Source organism: Scyliorhinus canicula, chromosome 1 (assembly GCF_902713615.1).
Source record: "Scyliorhinus canicula chromosome 1, sScyCan1.1, whole genome shotgun sequence".
In the NCBI taxonomy this organism is placed as follows: domain Eukaryota; kingdom Metazoa; phylum Chordata; class Chondrichthyes; order Carcharhiniformes; family Scyliorhinidae; genus Scyliorhinus; species Scyliorhinus canicula.
Window position 1 is genome coordinate 54975044 of NC_052146.1, and position 20917 is coordinate 54995960.

A 20917-nucleotide genomic window follows, 5' to 3' on the forward strand; every position below is an offset into this window, starting at 1 on the left:
CTTTGGTTACTCTTCTTATATACTTATAAAAGTTTTTATAATCACCTGTCATATTCCTGGCCAGTTTACTTTCATTCTATTTCTTCCTTTTCATCAAGTTTTTGCTTCCCTTTTGCTCATTTATAAAACTCTCCCAAACCTCAGGATTACTACTATTCTTTGCAATACTCTAAGCGTCTTATTTTAATCTAGTCCAACCCTTAACTTGTCTAGTAAGCCATGGATGGATCTTTCTCATTGAAACTTTGTTCGTGTATTTTTCTTCAACATTTTGAATCATTTCTGTTTCTCAGTATTTATTAACCAGTACATCTGTTCTCTTTCTCTGTAGCTGTGACTGCAACTTCTTAAGATTGTGTTGCTGCCTGGTGCCAGGTTTAAGGGCATTCTTCAAAGCCTTTCAGCTATTTATGCAACAAATCTTAGCTAGCATCCCCTCATACCTATGCAATTGGCTTTGTTTAAGATTCTTGTTCTAGATTCAAGTATGTCACTCAAACTTAATATAAAATTCAATAGTATTACGGTCATCTCTCATTCTCCACCCCCCCCCCCCCCCCCCCCCCCCCCCCCCCCCACCCCCAGGAAATATTTTACCAGGAGGTTACTAATTAATCCTGCCTCGATCTAAAATAGCTTTGTCCAATTCCGCAACGTTGGTTCCGCAATGTGTCGTTCTGGGAAGCTATCAAGAAAGCCTTCTGCAAACTCATCTTATTGGCTAACTTTGCCAATTTGATTTGTTCAGTGTCTTTACAAAGATTAAGATTTCTCACAATTATTACACTGTCTTTGTTACTAGCTTAAATTATTTCTTGCTTAATGCTCTGCCGAACAGTATAACTACTGTTAGAGGGCCTATCAGTATAACCCTTGTTAGGGGGCCGATCAACTACTCCGACCAGCATTTTCTGATCTTTGTTATTCCTTATTTCCAACTATACTGATTCTATTTCCTTTGCTCTCTGAGCCAAGTCCCTTCCTTATTGTTGTGCTTAAGTTATCCTTGATGACTAGGGCTGCTCCTCTTCCTTTACCATTTTGTCTGTCTTTTCAGAATGTTGTGTGCCCTGGAATATTTATTTCCCAACTTTGGTCACCTTGCAACCCTTTGCGATTATAGCAAATCCATTTATCTATGTTTGTGCCATTAGTTCATCTACCTTGTTACAAATGTTTTGTGCGTTCAAAGATAATTTAATTTTATTCTTTTACCACTATTCTTGGTGAAACCTATTTATTGATTCTCTTGGCACTTCCTGCTCACTCTGTTAATCTTCACCTCATGTGTTACATTGCTCAATTGTCTCGGCATTTATCTTTAGATTTTTGAATCTCCTTCCACCTGACCCCCCCCCCCCCATCACTCTTTTTGTTCAAAGCTCTATCCACAGTGCTAGTTATACAATTAATCAGAATGCTGATCCCAGCCAGGTTTAAGTGGAGCCCATTCCTGTGGAATATCTCCCTCTTTCTCCAGAACTGCTGCTAGTGTTGCATAAATGATCACCCCATCTACACTTTCTTCATGCAGCACTCTTTGAGACACACACTTAATTCTCTAATCTTCTTAACCCTATACCAGTCGATGTGTGGCTCAGGGATTATTCTATTTGAGGGTCTGCATTTTAATTTAGGCTCCATTAACTCAAACACTGTCAGCAGAACGTTATTCCTAGTTCAACCTATGCCTTCGGTTCCCATGTGGATCACCAGAACTGGATCCTCCAGGTCATCTCCAGCCATGAGGAGATGCATTTAACCCTGCACCAGGCAGGAAACACAGCCTTCAGAACTTGGAAGTCACAGTGACACAGAGAACAGTCCTGTCCCCTGACTATATCGTCATCTATCACAACCACGTTCCTTCTCAGTTATCCTACTTAAATGGATTCCTGCACCATGGTGCTATTGACAGTTTCCCCATCCATCCTGCTGTCCTTGTTCCCATCTAGACAGAGCAAGTATCTTGTACCACGACGGCGAGGTCCAGGGACAAGGCTCCTATATCACCATATCCTGGACCCCCATACCTCATGGACTTGCAATCACACCTTCCTGTTCCTGATTATTGACCAAAGGCGAGATTCTATGGCCCCCCAGTCATCGGCACGCTGAGCGCTGGTGATGGGATTCTCTCTTCCAGCCGCTTTCCAATGGGATTTCCCATTGGAGCCGCCCCAAGCCATCGGGAAACCCATGGACGGAGGTGCGCTGTCAGCAGGGAACTGAGAATTCCGACGGCTGGAGAATTCCAGTCGAGCTCTAAAATTGTACTTAACCCAAGGGGTGTGACTGCCTCCTGGAAAATAGTGTCCAGGTAACTCTCCCGCTCCCTGATGCCTGGCAATATCTGCAGCTCGGACTCTAGCTCAACAACTGTCATCTTGCTTTGAAGGAAGAAAACATATGGCAAGCATCTATCTCATGTCAAGTTTCCGATTTCTTAAATGGGGCACTAAATTATGTTTTAAGGCGGCACGCTCTAATGGAAGCAATTCAAATTATATTCTACTTCACGATAAATCTTTAATTACACAATCAGATTTATCAGAGCTTACATTTTAAATCTCATTTGTTGGTACAGTAACTGTGCTCGAGTTAGATTGATGGAATTAGACACAAAGGATTTGTAAATTTATAATAAAGTAAGAGCCTCTGGTGGGAAATACCATTGCATTACAATAGCTCTTGGAAAAGCCACTAATAATGTGAAATTTTGTATGAGTCAGATAATGCTTTTATGTTTGGCAGCAACATTTATAAAAGCCTGTAAGAAAATAAATGACTTTTTTAATAACCAACAATAATCGCCGTAAAGCAGAGATAATTATTGAAAACAAAGGTTTGGAACAACGATGATCCTTCAGTACTGAAATCCTGCAAGGGGATACAGTAAGATGGTCCAATCTTCCTGATTTTACTTTATATACACTTGTACGTATTGTCCGCTGTGACAGATGCAAGCACAAACTGAGGTATGTCATCCCTTGCTACATTCTCCCTGATTTCATGTCTTGGCGAGGTTAATTTGAAGACATTTTAAATCAAATCAAATTTTAACTGTTTCAGGGCTTCAAACAATATTCAGCAATTCACCCAATGTGTTGGCTGCAAAAGTAGTTGTCTGTAGGTTATGCAGCCATAGAGGGCATCACAATTTAGCCTAATATTGCCATCCAGGTAGGCAATTAGATTCTTCATCCTGAGACTAAGTGTGGACGCCGGTGCAGGATTTGTGGACTTCCACAACAGCAAACCCGGCACCACATTTGGACCGATTCAGCGACTATCAATGTTCATGTAGCACTGTAGAGTTATCATGTAGCACTGGCGCTACATGGAAAATAATCGATTCCAATGGTAAATGGTGTGGGATTCAGCAGGTTTGTGATTGACACTCAAGAGGCTGACAAGCTGCAGCTGCACATACACACTTCACTCCCCACACACACCATCCCAGCCAACAAGATGGATCAAGACACACGTCCCCACACTTCACGGATGCCGAACTTGAGTCCCTCCTGGATGCCATGGAGGAGAGGTGGGCCACCCTGTATCCCGGCCCGGTAAGGAGGCCCCCAGCCGCCATTTTTGCTGTGCCTCAGTGCAGGTTGCAGAGGGGGTGAGAGCCACGAGCAACACCGTCCGGACCGGCCTGCAGTGCAGGAATAAACTGCATGACTGCCTCAGGGCGGCCAGGGTGAGTAAGCAGCACTGTGCCCCAGGCACCAACTCGCATCCCACACACCAGTAATCACCCTCCTCCTCTGGCCACCCGGAGGACGGTCAAAACCACACCCTGCACCACATGCCGGCACGAATCCCAGCCACCGTGGCCGGGTGCCCTGACCACTGAAGCCACCAGCTACCCGTCCCCTGAGCTGCATGCGTACACTGTCTAACACTGCATTTTCTGCTTCCCCGCACCAGGAGAAAGCCACCCTTAACCGCTGGGAGTAGGAGAAAACTGGAGGGGGACCGCCGGACCTGTGGCCCCCTCACCATGGCAGAGCAGTGGGCCATAGGTGTAGTTGGCGGGTCTCAGGAAAGGGAAGTTGCTGGGGTGAAGATCGACCTCCGCGAGAAAGTGAGACCCTGCTTAGTTGCGGTTCCTCATACCACTTGTGTCAACCGCCCCCCCCACCCCCCCACCAACACCACCCTCACACCCACATCACCCTCATCCCTATACCACCCTCATCCCCACCCTTAACCCCACGCCATCCTTACCCACCGCACCACCCTTACCCCCACACCACTCTCATCCCCACCCCCACCCTCACCCCTGAACCACACTCACACCCACACTACACTCAACCAGCACTTGCAGGTGCAGATGGAGGTGTTCAACCGCGTGCAGGAGCAGAAGGTGGTGCCAACCCTGCGTGCCACCCAGGCCAACACCATGTGGGTGGCGTCTGCGGTGGAGGCTTTGGGAGCAAAGTTTTTGGCTATGGATCAGCATGTCCAAGGCCTGGGACAATCTGAGAGGTTGCCTTCTCACACATAGCCATGTGACAGAGCTGCCTGGACATTGCAGAGGTGCTTCTGAGCATGGCCCAGTCACACCTGGCCATGTCTGAGAGCGGCGGCGACATTGCCCAAGCACAGGCTGACATGGCGCAGTCACAGAGGGAGGTGGCCCAGTCCCAGAGGGAGATGGTGCAGTCATTGGCTAATGTTGCAGAGACCCAGAAGGTGGTGGTCCACTCCCTGTGCTCCATGGCCGCGAGCATGCAGACCCTGGCCGAGATGAGAACAGGCAGCGGCAGGTGGCAGGGGTGCCTCAGGGCTTCAGGGGATAGCTCCACTCACTCCCCTGTCCTATGGAGTAGCCGCAGGCCCATCAGGTACTCCGAGGGAGGACGAGGTGCTGGGGCCCGTACCGGAGACTCCCGCAGGGAAGGTGCCCGAACATCACAGCACCTTGGAATCCCCGCCCCCCCACACATATCCTGTCCTTGGCGGATCTGATGGGAGGCGGGCAGAACAGAGTGGCACCATGCTGCCTGGGACACCCAAGAAGAAGCCGTGCCCATCCAGGCCAGGTCGGCCCAGAAGACGGCAGCCAACCGGGACCCAGGTCGCAGGGTGCGAATCACAGCAGGCCGCCTCCACGCATGATGTCCCATCAGGAGATCCGCATAGATTTAGCGTTAGGGACCATAAGGCCAGAAAGTTAGAAGCTAGTTAAGTTGGCACAGGTGCAGGGCGCCATTTAATGATAAGGGTGAGGGCTCATATATGTATATATTTGTTCACATTAAACACCTGTTCACACTGTTACAACCTGCCTCAGTGCTCTGTTGGAAGGGTGAGGGGTGAGCTGGTCTGGGCTGGCCAGAGTGGGGGTGCCGGGGGGGCAGAGGGAGGAAATGGGCGGATGTTGTGAATGGTTTGGGTTTCCCATCCTCCGCACCCCATACCGCCCCACCTTCGCCACCCCAGCAATTCGATGGGACTGTGTGATGGAATGGCCAGCTTGCAGCTGGACGATGGAAAGTGCAGGAGACAGACATTTCCAAACGATGTGGAGCACCAGAGCTCATTGCTGAGTGGGTTGTCTTCATCCTCCATTGTATAGAACAGACCCGTTGTTACTGCGAATCCAGGGCCCACGCCCACACCCTCGTAGTGCAGCAGGTTTGTATCATGGAGGAAGTTACAGGCGAGGGAGTGGCCGGAGGTGGGGAGGAGGGGTGGGGGTGGGGATGGGATGCGGTGTCTGTGTCCCTGACCAGTCGTCCTCCCCCTAGTCGGTGAACCTGGAGGCGATCAGAGTGCCCCATGCGTGTTGGCCCTGGCGCACATGTTGTGCGGCCTCCAGTGCCTGCCTGTGCCCCATGCTCTCCCCTGCATGCATGGAGGAGGGAGGAGACCTTGTATTCATCCTCCCCCTTCAGCATGTCACCCCTCTGCTGCGAGATGTTGTGTAGGACACAGCAGGCTGCCATGATGCGAGAGACCTTTGTACCTCCTCCTCTTCCTCGGCCGGTTGGGCGGCCGGTTCTCCATCCTCTGCGGGTGCCTCCTGTTCTATTGATGCATGCTCCGCTGCTGCAGCTTCCTCCTCCGCAAATAGCTCCAGCTCGTACAGGCACAGGGTATCCCCCCCAGGGTGCGGCAACTAGCAGGAAGGCCACCATTGCTGGTGGCAACCAATATAAGCAACCAATATATTTCAAATACCACTTATGTATAAAATTACTAATCAGATTTTATTTGCTTATCTTGGTGCAGATTCCTTGGACAGAGAAACCTTTTTTTAGGACCATGCTGAAACTCTTCTACTCAGCTTAGAGTCCTGGAAGCAACTCCTTTGTCCAGACAGACCGGGCCCTCCCATTACCTTCACTAGATGAACTCAAGGCACACAGCATTCTTTTGCCTCTTCTTACATGATGTGTTTTGATTTGTTTAGCCAGGCTCAAATTGTTACAACATAAATTCGCTCTCTATCCGCAAATAGATAAAACAGCTTTTGGTATCTATTAGCAAAACACTTCCCCTGCAAAAAATCAAAGATTGCTTCACGTATAATCACAGCTCTAATGTACACACTGTCTGCATGCGTTTTAACCTAGCTTTTAATAATACTACAAAGAATACAAACTATAAACTATGACAATTTTCTTATATTCATCACACAAGGGACAACTTGCAAAGCAAGTTGTATTCCAATATCCATTGTCTGCAATTGTGCTTTATCAGTACAAATTTCTGTTGCTGTACTCAACATCAGAAAAAAACAGTGTTGTCTTGTCCAGATCCTGCCAGACAAATTGTACTTTGGCCACCCATTCACTCAGACTGAACCTGTGGATGTGTGAACTCTGTGTCCTGCTGTGCTGAAGCACCACCTCCATCCATCTTGGATATAATTACCTTACAGCCTATATCAATATCTTTGTTTCCTCAAGGCTCACTTTCTCCAGGTTGACCTGAGTAACTTACCCAGCACAATTTGAAAATGATCCATTATTCCTTGGCACGTATCTTGTCCCATGCAACATTCTGTGCAGCCATCATCACTGTCCTCACCATCCTCAATTGGATTCCTGAGCCTCAACTTTCAAATGTGGTCTTCCTTTTCAAATCTCTCCAGGGTCTTGCTCCACTCTTCTTCTCCGGTGCAATATATGTTCCAGTTTGCACTCACTACTCTTTCTCACTGGAACCTGATGCCAGTCCAGTGCCTCCAACCCTCTGGCAAAGGATTGTTACAGAACCTTTAAACCTCTGAAATTCTCTTCTGAAATCTTTTTTGTTTCATTATATCCGTCTTCCTCAAAAGCTTCCCAAAAACTTTGCTCTTTCACATGCGTCTCTTATCGAGTGCCCACTTCTCTCCACGCAGTACACTGGGCCATTTTATTGTATGAAAGGCAGTATATGAATGTCATTTGTTTTGTCCACTCTAGAGGTGAAGATTCAGTAGCCTAATGATAGTATCAGTTGGACAATGAAAATTCGAGGGACAGATACCTCCATTTCTCCTGTGACAGTGACAGAAGTATCAACTAATACAAAACTGAACTCTCAAGGTAATGAAAAGCTTTAGAAAAAAATAAAACAAATTAGAACATGTGTTACGGATCTGGCCCAGAACCACAATTTTGGTTAAGGTTCTGGATTGGAACCCAACTATTTGCATTTGGTAAAACTGTGAGGAAATGTTAGTGCACCGCAGGAGAGAGAACACTGACCAGTAGACAGCTTTTATATTAAAACAAACTTTAATCTGAACACAGAATGAAGCACATTGACAACAAGGAAATAGCTTTACAGTTGACAGGTACAACATCTTGGGTTGGATTCTCTGTAGTCCGACTCCGAAATCATGATCGGCGGTCGGGCGGAGAATGGATTCTGACGCTGAAATCGGGGCCGGCGCCTGTTTAACTCAGGTCCGTCATGCTCCGGCCCCCTCCAAATCGGCATCATTGTGATGCATACCGTGCATTGTTTCAATGGCGTTGGCGTGTCATCGGCCTGCCCACCTGTGATGCCCCGCCCCCGATGAGCTGAGTTCCAGATGGCGCGGGCCACATGTCGTTCCAAGCATGCGGGAACCCGTAGTGCCGGCTGCAGACAGTGTCCAGCACCACCATACATGACCGAGATATGTGCCTCTGGCTGGGAGGGCTTCTGCTGGGACGGGGGGGGGATGGCCAGGTCTGGGCTGTGGAGTCGCAGTTGGCAGGTTGTGTACACGCACGGCCAGTGCCATGTTGTATGGTGCGACCGGTGCAGATTGTCAGCCGTGTAAATGGGCGGCCCGGGACCCAGCCATTCTCCAGCCATTTTCTTTCACTTGGCGCCGGTGCTAGCCCCTCACCGGTACCAGAATAGGTGAGGATTTCGCGCCGATTTTTCGTTTGTGAAAGTCCACACATGTCCCGCTGGTGTCAACATTTTGTCTCCTAAATGGAGAATCCAGCCCCTTAACTTTCTTTCTGAAACCTGCATTCCAATTAAGCAACCAATATATTTCAAATACCACTTATGTATAAAATTACTAATCAGATTTTATTTGCTTATCTTGGTGCAGATTCCTTGGACAGAAAACCTTTTTTTAGGACCATGCTGAAACTCTTCTACTCAGCTTAGAGTCCTGGAAGCAACTCCTTTGTCCAGACAGACCGGGCCCTCCCATTACCTTCACTAGATGAACTCAAGGCACACAGCATTCTTTTGCCTCTTCTTACATGATGTGTTTTGATTTGTTTAGCCAGGCTCAAATTGTTACAACATAAATTCGCTCTCTATCCGCAAATAGATAAAACAGCTTTTGGTATCTATTAGCAAAACACTTCCCCTGCAAAAAATCAAAGATTGCTTCACGTATAATCACAGCTCTAATGTACACACTGTCTGCATGCGTTTTAACCTAGCTTTTAATAATACTACAAAGAATACAAACTATAAACTATGACAATTTTCTTATATTCATCACACAAGGGACAACTTGCAAAGCAGTGAGTACAATGCAAATTTTAATCTAGATTGAATTTTTTTCTTTTGTTTGATTGTTAACACGTGGGCGGGAGGTTGGGGGGAGGGTGCTCAGATGTTAGCAGCTTAATGAGTGAAAAAGCAAATATTTTTCATCCTCTGTACATCTGAATACCAGTTGACTTGAAGCTATTCCCTGGAGGTAATCCAATGTTGTTGCAAGCAATGTCATATGCTTAAACCTATTTTTCAACTCTGTTTAACATTACATCAAGAACATTCTGCCTGCAGGATTCCCAAGTGGCTCAGTGGCATGTTGGAAGTGTCCTTAGTCATTGAAGAAAAATTGCCTCAGATCAGCAACATTTTTCGCTCAGGCATTCACACCTTAAATGTGTTGGGAATAACAAAGTTTGAGTCTTCACACTATATGCTTGAAATGATTTTTTTTTTTAAAGTCCCACAAACTATAAATGTCTTCACTTTCATGACAGTAAATAACTATCAAATGATGTTAGACAACACACATAATCATTGAATTAGAAGCAGAAAACCATGTAAATCATAAAATTATGCAAACGCAGTCCAAATATCAGGCTCATTTCGTCTGATGTACATCATCACACCTGCCCTTATTATTGCTAATATGTCAAACACTGCCTAATATAATCATCGCCTGTCCAAGTGTCACCCTTTAGCTCAACGATGCTGCACTTAACTGAGTCAGAAGTTAATGTGTCTACCTCAGAACCTGAGTACATAATCCAGGCTGACACTTCAATGAAGGACTGTCGCACTGTCACATTGGCTGCCTTCCAGGGGCGCAGTAACCAGGCTCTCCAAGGTGGATGGAACAGATCCAATGACACAACTCAAAGAATAGCATGGGATTTCTCCCAGTATCTTGGCTAACCAGTATCCCTCAACCAACATCACGAAAACAGATCAGCAAATTGTTAATCTCATTGCTGCTTGTGATGTATATTTGTGGGTCTGCCGCATTTGACTAACGGTGACTGCACTTCAGAAAGGGCCTCATCATCAGTGAATGATTTTGAGCCATCCTTAAGGATGCTATATCAATGCAATTTCCAATTGACATCAGCACTGCCCGGCACCGAAACTGCAGTTCACTCGATTCCCCTTTCTCCAGTTGCAGGATGTCACCTTCACAGGAGCTGACACGCTCATCAGTCAGCTGCACGAGTGATGATCTTTGTCATCACACAGCTCAGTTGCTGTTGTCATGCACCACTCACAGAAAGCAGCAGCAGTCAGGAACTGGTCTCCCTTCTTTTGGACAGTCAAATTATGGGGCAGTGCTGAAATCTAGATTGTGGGAGGCTACAATAAAAAGAATTGAAAAAGGTCAATTATTTCCTTTTAAATGCAACATTCTATATTCTTCAAATTAACTTCCTGTGTACATGACAAAAGAAAAAGTCAGAAAATCGCAGTGTGTTGTCCTCACCAAATAAAATGTTTCAGCTTGGAAGCATGTACCATTCTCTGAATCCATCTCCAGACATCATTTTGAGCTCTTTCATCTAAGTTTTAATGTGAACAGCATTGATAAATACGCAAGGATTTCTTTTCCCGAGGACATAAAAAGAAAAGGGAATATCTGTCCAATAGTTCTGGAGTAAAAGCAGTGGCAGGAAAATTAAACACTTGCTATCAGACAACAAACTTGTTACTGTCATATAAAATCACGCTAACAATTCAGTGATGAAGGAGCTGCGAGAGCAAGAAATATAAAATGACATTTAAATCCAATTTGTATAAACAAACTGACAATGCTAAAAGTGAAGCTGAAACACAACATGAAAAAAAAGACCATGTCAATGCAGTTAGTGTCTCCTAGGGGAAGATTAAACTAAGGGGTTAGACCAAGAGCATTTGAAAATTAAAATGCACCCAGCCTAAAACCTGACACACGAGCACTCAAACAGATGAGAGTAGAAACTATTGTGCGTCAATTTGTTTTCAGAATAAGCATTTTATATTGCACAGTAACACCTCACTAGAAAGCGGGAAAACCCATTGAGATTGAAATGTTCGTGTGCAGCACAGGAAATGCTGCAGGGCACCTGCTTTACATTATAGGGATGGGAGGGTGTGGTACCTTGGCGGCCAAACCAAAACCACATCAAGTGTGTTCCAAATGTTGTCACCTAACAGCTTGCATATATCACATCTACAAATCTGTAAGAAAGTTAAGAGAATTCCACTAATACACCTTGAGCATCTTAACAACAGCCCAACTACTCAGCAATCATTTGCAACGGTTATTTCATTTGGTTGAAAACCTCTCCTGAATCTCGCATCTTAGTGGGTGACTCCACTCCTCCACATTGAACCATCCCTCTCCACAGGACCACCTGCACCCCCACCCCCCAGCCCCTCCCCCCTTGCCGTCCGATTGCCAACCAGCGTTAGGCAGTTCCAGTCAAGGCTATTGTGGTCATCTCCAAATAGATCAGTTGCCTTTTAGAAGTTGCTTTCACCCAACAACCGGACCCTACTATCTTCATGTTTGTATTCACCACATCCCATGCTGGGGCCTTGGCATCTGGCTACATTTCAATACAAAGTTGAGCGGAGCTCGGATCAACTATGCCTCTCTTAGTGAAGAAGATGAAGCACGGTGGCACAGTGGTTAGCATTGCTGTCTCATAGTGCCAAGGACCCGGGTTCAATTCCGACCTCGGGTAACTGACTGTGTGGAGTTTACATATTCGCTCTGTGCCTGCATGGGTTTCCTCCGCGTGCTCCAGTTTTCTCCCACAGTCCAAAGATGTGCAGGTTAGGTGGATCGGTTACGATCAATGTGTGTGGTTATAGGAATATTGCAGCGGAGTGGACCTAGGTAGAGTGCTCTTTTAGAGGGTCGTTGCAGACTTGATGGGCCAAATGGCCTCCTTTTGCACGGTCGGGAATCTATGAGTATTTAATGAGGATGCGCAGAGTATCCCAAATGGCTGTCTTGTAAATATCTTTTGGAAAGCCAAGTCAAGTGTACGTTTCTTGATATTGGCAGGTTATTTTCAACATGCCAGTGGAACCGGATATAGTAAAACACTGAGTTCATCACCAACATTTCTGCTAATGGATATAAGTAAGATTAACTATCAGATCCTCTGGTTTTTCAACATACTAGTGACAAGAGGGCTTGGCATACAAATTTAGCTGTCCAGAAAATTGAGACAGATGATGAGTCCATTATATAGGACTCAGACTTCTGTAAAACACAGATACAATGGCCCATATCTTCTTGGTTCTCCAGGATGAGTACTCCAATGATGCACTGAGGAATCCCTCTAGTAACATCCCACATAAGGGTTTTCCCAGGCAATTTCTCAGGAGTGCTAACTTCCTCTGTACAACTGCACTGGACTTGGAACCATCTGACAGAAGCGATTTAATCATTAACTTTGGATGCTTCTACCAATTTTACCCTGATAGTTATTCTGAAAGAGTTAGAGGCAAAAAAATACTTTTAACTCCAGAGTAACGATTTAAAAATCCCCGACCTAGCCTCACACGGGACACCCCTCCACACAAACAACCCCCCAGGAGACCCATCACACCACCTCCCCAGCCATCGGCCTGACCCCCCCTCCCCTCCCTTGGACTAATCAGGCCGATCCCTCCCCCCAACTCCCAGTGTATCCTGGTCCAGCCCTTACTCCCGTTCCAAACCCCAACTCCTTGTGTATTCCAATCTGACCCCGCCCTCCCGGTGAGACCTAGTCCAATGCACCCCCCCTCCCCCAAACTAACCATCCATGCCAGCCAGCCTCCAGGACAAACCGTAATGTCCCCTCTTCCAGTCTGATGCCCCCTCCCTCCATACTGACAGTGCCCCCCCCCTCCCCCCGGTCTGACACCACCTCCCGGTCTGACCCTCCCTTCTCCTGGATTGACCCTCCCTTCTCCTGGCCTGATCCCTCCCACTCTTCCAGACTGACCCCTCTCATCCCGGACTGACCCCTCCTCCAGTCTGTCACCTCATCCCAGTCTGACCCTCCCTTCAGGTCTGGCATTCCCATTTCTTGGAATGATAATCTTTATTCGTGTCACAAATAGGCTTACATGAACACTGCAATGAAGTGAAAATGAAATGAAAATCGCTTATTGTCACAAGTAGGCTTCAAATGAAGTTACTGTGAAAAGCCCCTCGTCCCCACATTCAGGTGCCTGTTTGGATACACAGAGGGAGAATTCAGAATATTCAATCCACCTAACACATTTTTCTGGGCTTGTGGGAGGAAACTGGAGCACCCGGAGGAAATCCACGCAGACATGGGGAGAACGTGCTGACTCTGCACAGTGACCCAAGCCGGGAATCGAACCTGGAACCCTGATGCTGTGAAGCAACAGTGCTAACTGTCCGACTCCCCCATTTCTGGACTGACCCCCTTCCTCCAAGCCTGACACCCTCCACTTCCACTGGACCAATCAAGTCCAATCATCCCCTCATCCCTGCCCCAGTATGACCGGGTCCAGCCCCCACTCCCAGTGCAACCCAGTCTGACCCTGTCTGACCCTCCTGTCCAGTGCAATCCGGTCCGGTCCCACCGCTCCTCCAGGTGCGACCCAGTCCGACCCCCCTTCCCGGTGCGACCTGATCTGACACCTATCCCCTCCCAAAATGACCTTCACCCCACCCCTCCAGAACTAACCCTCTCCTCTCAGTCTGACCCTCCCTTCTCCTGTTCTGATCCCCTCCCCTCTCCTGTTCTGGTCCCCTCCCCCTCCTGGACTGATCTCCCCCATCTTCTTGGCTGACCTCTCCCCAGCAGACTGACCCCTCCTCCCAGACTGACCCTTGCTACAGTCCAGCCCTCCCTCTACACTGACCCCACTCCAGTCCGACCACCCCGGTCCAGTCCGACCACCCCCTCCGAACCAACCCCCCGCTTCCTCCCTTCCCTGACTCACCCCCCACAGTCACCCTACCTCCACTCGAATCCCCCCCCCCCCCCCCCTCCCAGACCCCACAGGTGATCTTGTCACCTTGGTTATTTTCATTTACGCCAAAAAGATGATAATCAAGGCAATTCATACTTATTTGTTTCGGTATGCAAATGCTAGAGCTTTGGTGGAATTCTTTTTTGAAAGATACAATGTAAACTGAAGGAAATTACTTTTAACATGTTGCCACCTTTCAGAAATGGTGTCAATTTAGTGCTCTGCAGAGCCGTGTGGATGAATCTAAAGAGCTACTTTTATACAGCAATGGCCTGCATATGTCTGAACCTCTGTCTCTGAATGGTAGAATGATGTGGAGATGCCGGCGTTGGACTGGGGTGAGCACAGTAAGAAGTCTTACAACACCAGGTTAAAGTCCAACATGTTTGTTTCAAACACTAGCTTTCGGAGCACTGCTCCTTCCTCAGGTGGACACTCAGGTCTTAATGGTAGAGGTTGTGGAGTGTTACAAGTATTTGGGAGCATAAGCCAGAAGCTCGGCTTCACAGAGAGTACCGACTACATCTATAAAAAGGCAAGTCAGCGTCTGTTTATAATTAGAAAACTGAAAGGGTTTGGAGTGAGTCAAGATGTTTCATGGGAGGTGTACAAAAGACTAGTTGAGAGTATTTTAACATCCAACATGACAATGTTGTATAGTAACCTGAGTGTGCAATGCAGAAGGAAGCTGGCCAGAATAGTCAGCGCTGCAGGTAAAATCATTGGTGGACAGCAGACACAGCTCACTAATTTATTTTAACAATGCAGTTCAAAGGAAAGCTCAGACCATCATCAGTGATCCCTCCCACTGTTTATAATTCAATTTGAAAAGCTACCTTCGATCCGGCGCTTTAGAATGGCTGTTGTTAGGAAAAATCTGTTGAAGAGGTTTTTTTGTTCCCAGTGCCATAAGCTTACGAAATAACATAATGTAAGTTTAACTTCTGCTTTTATTTATTTTAACAGCAGACAGTGCTTCAATGGCAGAGTGCAGTGTGTTATGTCTGTATGGTATGGGTATGTGTTATAAATGCACAAATGTATGACTGTAGGAAATATTTACTGTTTTTAACTCATGACAGTATGATTATATATTATCCTGGAGGTGAAGCCAAGACACATTTCCACTTTTGCGTGGACAATGCAAAAGTTCTGTTACAGTAGCATAGTGGTTAGCACTGTTGCTTCACAGCACCAGGGTCCCAGGTTCGATTCCCTGCTGGGTCACTGTCTGTGCGGAGTCTGCACGTTCTTCCCGTGTCTGCGTGGGTTTCCTCCAGGTGCTCCGGTTTCCTCTCACAGTCCAAAGATGTGCAGGTTAGGTGGATTGGCCACACTAAAATTGCCCTTAGTGTCCAAAAAGGTTGGGAGGAGTTATTGGGTTCGGGGGATAGGGTGGAAGGGAGGGCTTAAGTGGATCTTTGCAGACTCGATGGGCCGAATGGCCTTCTTCTGCACTGTATGTTCTACGTCTATGTTACGGAATGAGCATTCAGGACACCGAAGAGACTCTTGCATTGGCTGGATTGATTGGAAGGTGCTCTCTGGCATTTCCCACCTAAGGGGAAAGTATTTTCAGAATTATGTCTACTGTTTAATGGGAACACACATATTTTCATTGGTAGGACTGGTCAAGTGGGAGAATACATTTTTCTCTTGATTTATCCACAGGGTGTGGGCATCGCTGGACATGGTCAGCATTTGTTGCCCCTCCCTGTTTGTGTTTGTGCTCGGCCATTTCAGAGCAGTTAGAGTCAACCACCTTGCTGTGAGTCTGGAGTCAGACTAGGTAGGCCGGACCAGATAGAGATGGCAGATTTTCTTCCCTAAGGAACATTAGTGAACCAGATTGGTTTTGACAACAATCGATGATAGTTTATATTCCAGATTTATTAATTGTGTAAAGATTCCACGAGCTGCAATAATGGGATCTAAACCCATATCCCCCTCACCATTAGCCGAGGCCTCTGGACTACTAGTTTACCGACATCACCACTGGGCCACCAGCTAGGCCATAAACCTTGTGCTCGAACTAGAGAGGATACTGAGCTACAGCACTCTGTTTGAGCAGAGACATATGTAGAAGGCAACGGAATGGGGCAAATCTTACCCGGTCAGAGATATAACAGAATGGTAATGGTTGCAGATTTTCTTCTCAAAGGAGAGCACTCATACAAATGTTACTGTTATCCATAATAGTCATTATGTTCGCAACCGGTATGAATATTGAAAAGACACCCAAACACCCTACACTATGTGAACACAAATGTGAGGCTGACACTTATTAAAGAATCACAAATTAGTGATGTGCTGATACATTGAAACCGATGCATTACATTCAGTGTGGTTGTGCCAATTTCCATTTCCATTGTGATGTGCCCTGGGTGCTTGCTGTAACTTGAGCTGCTACATGGTGAAGATCATGTCGACATTTTCATGGGCACACACAGTTTGTGTCTTTCTGTCTCCCGAGTGAGGGGCAGCACCCAACAATCACACATGATGCAAGAAATCCAAGATGATGTCTCAGAGAAGAGCAGTTCTTAGAAGACGCAATAAGCAAAAGGTCATTTGAGAATGAGATGAAAAGTCTCTTTAAGAGACAGGGATCCTTTTGATTTTTATAATTGCCATAGTTACCTTACAGTTGGTATTTGGAATATAACAAATTTTTAAAAGTCATAATCTGCCTATCCACGTAAATGTCACACAGACTTTAAGACACTTTGCCTGAGGTCCATTTCAGATACCAGCAAAGACAGATCATTTCAAAATGCCACCGGACTTTTGTGGTCTATTGAAAATACAACTGGCACAGAGAGAGAGAGAGCGAGAGAGATAAAAGATATTTTCAGCTCTTTAGAAATAAATTAGTGCAATGTGGTTTTCATATTGCAAACAACATTTATTACCATGGCAACCAAACATCATACCATTAGGGCAGGGCAAGTTTCATTCCCACTATGTGGCCAAGGTTACAAAGAACACTGATGGAGTGAAAACAATCCCCCAAGGCTCCTTTGGCAAGAAAGAGTCAAAAACAAATGAATTATTTTTGCTTGCTGCTCGCAAAACGAAGACAGACTATCATCAGAACAGGTGCCTCCGGTTGTTGCTTTGCTGACACTGGTAGATCTTGGGAACAGGAGATTTGATACACAGGGTCAGCACAGAAACAGGAGTTGAAAATAAGACCTACTAAACAGCAAATTTTCCAAATGTCTCGAGTCTGACTCCGTGAATGAACATAGTCCCTTAGTTCACCTGACAATAGTGTGGACATCAAAAGAACATCCTTTCCTTAGATTGCCACCTTGTCATGGTGGAGAGGCTTGAACGTTCCGCTGATCCAAGAACAATGCTGTCGAACATCTTAGGTTCCTGACAGGGTCACCCATAATGGTAAAGTCAGAGGGGAAGGACCAGAAAAAGCACAATCCAAAACAAGTCCTCAACGGTGGGATCAACAGAAGTACTCGTGTGATATCAATGGCTGTGATGGCGAATGAAGGCAGCAACGGGAGAGCCCCCATCGTAGAGGTTCCCTTGCCACTGGAACTGGACCTACCCTTTATCAAGGACCATGGGCTGGATTCTCCAATTTCCAATTAATGTTGGGGAGTGGGGTTCATACATGGGGAAGTGGGGGGTGCTCGGATGTCATGGAGGTGTGTTGGGTTGGGTTGGAGAGGGTAGCGGTTGAGTCAGGTTGGTTTGGGGGTGGGCGATGGTTGGATTAGTTCGATGGAAGGGATTTAATCAGGTCAGCATGGGAGGGGTTGGGGGTTGTTGAGGAGGGGGATTCCCATGCTGGTGAGGGGTCAGGAGTGCAGAATGTTGGAGGGGATGCTTAATGGAGGGGGTTAAGGATGGGGTGGGGGGAGTACCGATTGAATCGGGAGAATGGGGGGATTCCCGTGTCGGGATTGGTGGAGGCATTTAAAATGGTTATGCTGAAGTTAGAAGTGGTCTTATTTTTTGTAACTTTTTCTGAGTAACTATTAGTGTAACCCTGGTGGAACCATACAAATCACTTTCTCGGATGATTTCCAGCACAGCGCAATTGTCCAGGGAAAGTTCGCAGCAACCAATCGGCACCCCTTTGCTCCTGCAGTATAAATAAGTTTGATTATGTGACTGTTTTGACTGTTTGAAATTTGGCATTCTTGCATTTGTCCGAATGAGTGTAAGGTGAAAAGTTCTCGTCTTTTCAGCAACATTCAAATCTAATATGGTTAATGAAAAATGGCTGCAGATAGGACCGAATTAGCAGTGATGGTGAAAAATCTTGGGCAGGATTCTACGGTCGCTGACAGCGAAATCGCGTTCGTCGATCGGCCGGAGAATACCAGTTTCTGACAAAATTGGGGGCCCCTCCAAAGTGGCGAACGTCGCACGCTGTATCGACGGTCTCAGGATGTTGCCTGAGGCTCACCCCCCCGATGCTCCGCCCCCAACCAGCTGAGTTCTCGGCAGCGTAGGTCACGTGTGCGATTCATTGTCGGGAACTCGGCGGGGCAGCTGGGGGCTCAATCCAGCGCCGCCACAGTCAGGGGAGGGCCGATCCGTGGGCAGGGTGACTTTGGCAGGGGCTGAGGGCACTGTTGGTGGGTAGGCTGGGGCTCACGAGCCAGCCAAAGGAGGGGCACTATTTTGCAGGCCGGGTCCACGTGCAGCCAGTGCCATGTTGCACAACACGGCTGCTGCAGGCTGCTGCCATGTGCATGCGCGGCCATGGGCCCGACAATTCTCCGCGCCGTATTGGGAGCTAGAGCCGTGTGTTTTACGCTGCCTTCCTGCCAGCCACCAGCGGAGGATCGGTGGCTGTTTTACTCCATTTTTTCAGTCGTAAAATGCCACCGTTCCCACGCTGGCATCAGGACAAGCCTCAAAATCGGAGAATCCAGCCCCTTGTATTTTAAAGTAGTGTTTTTCAAAGTGAAGATCGCAACTTGCGGGTTTCAGGAGGGTCGCCGTGCGATGGGCCATGGAGCAATGGGTCATGCCCTTCCCGCGGTGATACCAATTGCGGGAGAAGCACTCAACGGCCACTACCGACATTTAAATTCAGAAAGGCAGCTGCTACCGGCTTTTAAATGAGAACAAAATGAAACTGTGTGCAGTATTCCAACCATAAGCAGTAGCAGTGAGCGGGTCATGTGCCCTGCACAAACACTTGACATCAAGCACCAATTACTTTTGGCACCAAATCACAAAGGAGAGCTTCTTTCATTTTCTAGCTGCGAGCAAGCAAAGCCTTTGCAATAAAGGTAAGCGAATAGGGCGTGTGTCGCGAAGGTCGACCGGCGTGGGTCCTGAAGGCTGGCCAATTGGCAAAAGTGGGTCGTTGGAAAAAAAATTTTGAAAAACACTCTTCTGAATAGTTCTTTTCATGACCATCAGATGTCTCAAAGTGCTTTACAGCTAACCAAATACTTCTCAAACTGTAGTCACTGTTAAATCCCGGGATTAGTACACAGAAAGCTGAGCAAAACTAGACAGCAATAAAATAATGAATCTGTTTTTGAGATGTTGATTGGGGGATAAATATTGGCCGAGAAATTAGGGCTAACTTCCCTGTTCTTCTTGTGTACATCCACCTGAACAGACAGATGAGGTGAAGTTTAACATTTAATCTGAAACAGGGTACTTCTGACAATGCAGCAACTCCTTCAGTCTGACACTGGAGAGTCAGCTGGGCTTTTGTGCTCAAACCCAGGAGCGGGAATCCGGAACTTTGCGAGTCAGAGGTGGCTGAGGCACAGCAGACACTCTGTAAATGATAATATCATTGGAAATGACGGAGGAGGAAGAAGGAGACAATGGTGTAATTGAGTTAAACAGAAATAATGATGGCAGCAACAAGAGGGCAGAAATGAGAGAGAGTGAAACAGAATCCATTTTCCTTTAAGATAGGCATCACACACAATAGTAGGGATATTCACAAATGACCGAATAATGGTGAAGTGGAGGGAGAAATAGGTGGTAGATATTTGAAATTGGTAAAAGACACAATTGTATGGGAGTTTTCAATGATGTTCAAAGCGTGAGGGAATGAAAGGGAGAAAGGAATGAAGATTTTAAAGGGTGCACAAGACTCCTTTCTGATCCAACACGGAAGGAAGCACCACTCAGTCTAGTAATGTGAAGTTCACCCTTTTTTTATGGTCGCTCCCCAGAGAGAAAAAAAGCGAGTGAGCCACGTGCCTTGGAATACTCAAAGAACAATCTCTTGTTTGCTGCACTGTGTCTTTTACAACCCAGTCAGCGTGACTTCAAAGTTGCTGAGCTTTTAAACAGAAACTTCCCAAATGAGAGCATTTAATTAACTTTCCATAACCACGAGCTTGTGATAAATGAGCTGATAATTGCTAAATTTAGGTATTATGGAATGTAATAGAAGCCTATCAGATCATTTCAAAATGCCACGGGACTTTTGTGGCACAGTGAGAGAGAGGGAGATAAAAGATACTTTCCAAACCTTCATCTCTTCAGAAGCAAATTAGAACAATGTGGTTTTCATATTTGAAACAGCATTTATTACCATAGCAACCAAACATCACACAATTAAGGCACGGGCAGGTTTCATTGCCAACATGTGACCAAGGTTACAGACAGCACTGATGAAGTGAAAAGTATCTTCCAAGGTTCTTAGGACAAGAAAGGGTTAAAAATTGATTAATGCTTTTCACTTTCTGGTCTCAAAATGGTTTGAGATCTTGGGAGTAAATTGTATGCCTGCACCTGTGACCACAATGGTCAGGGCAATAATTTCCTCAGGTCAACACAGAAAATGGATGTTGTGGAGTAAATAAGACTTAATGGAGGTGATGTTGCTCGTCATGTATCGGAGAATATGGTAAACCAGCTATGAAGTGCAATACTGAAGCAAGATCAAGAGCTTATATTAGTTTTCAAGGAAAAGAAAGACAGACTTGGTTTTATATATCCTCTTTCACAACCAGAGGGTGTCCCAAAGCACTTT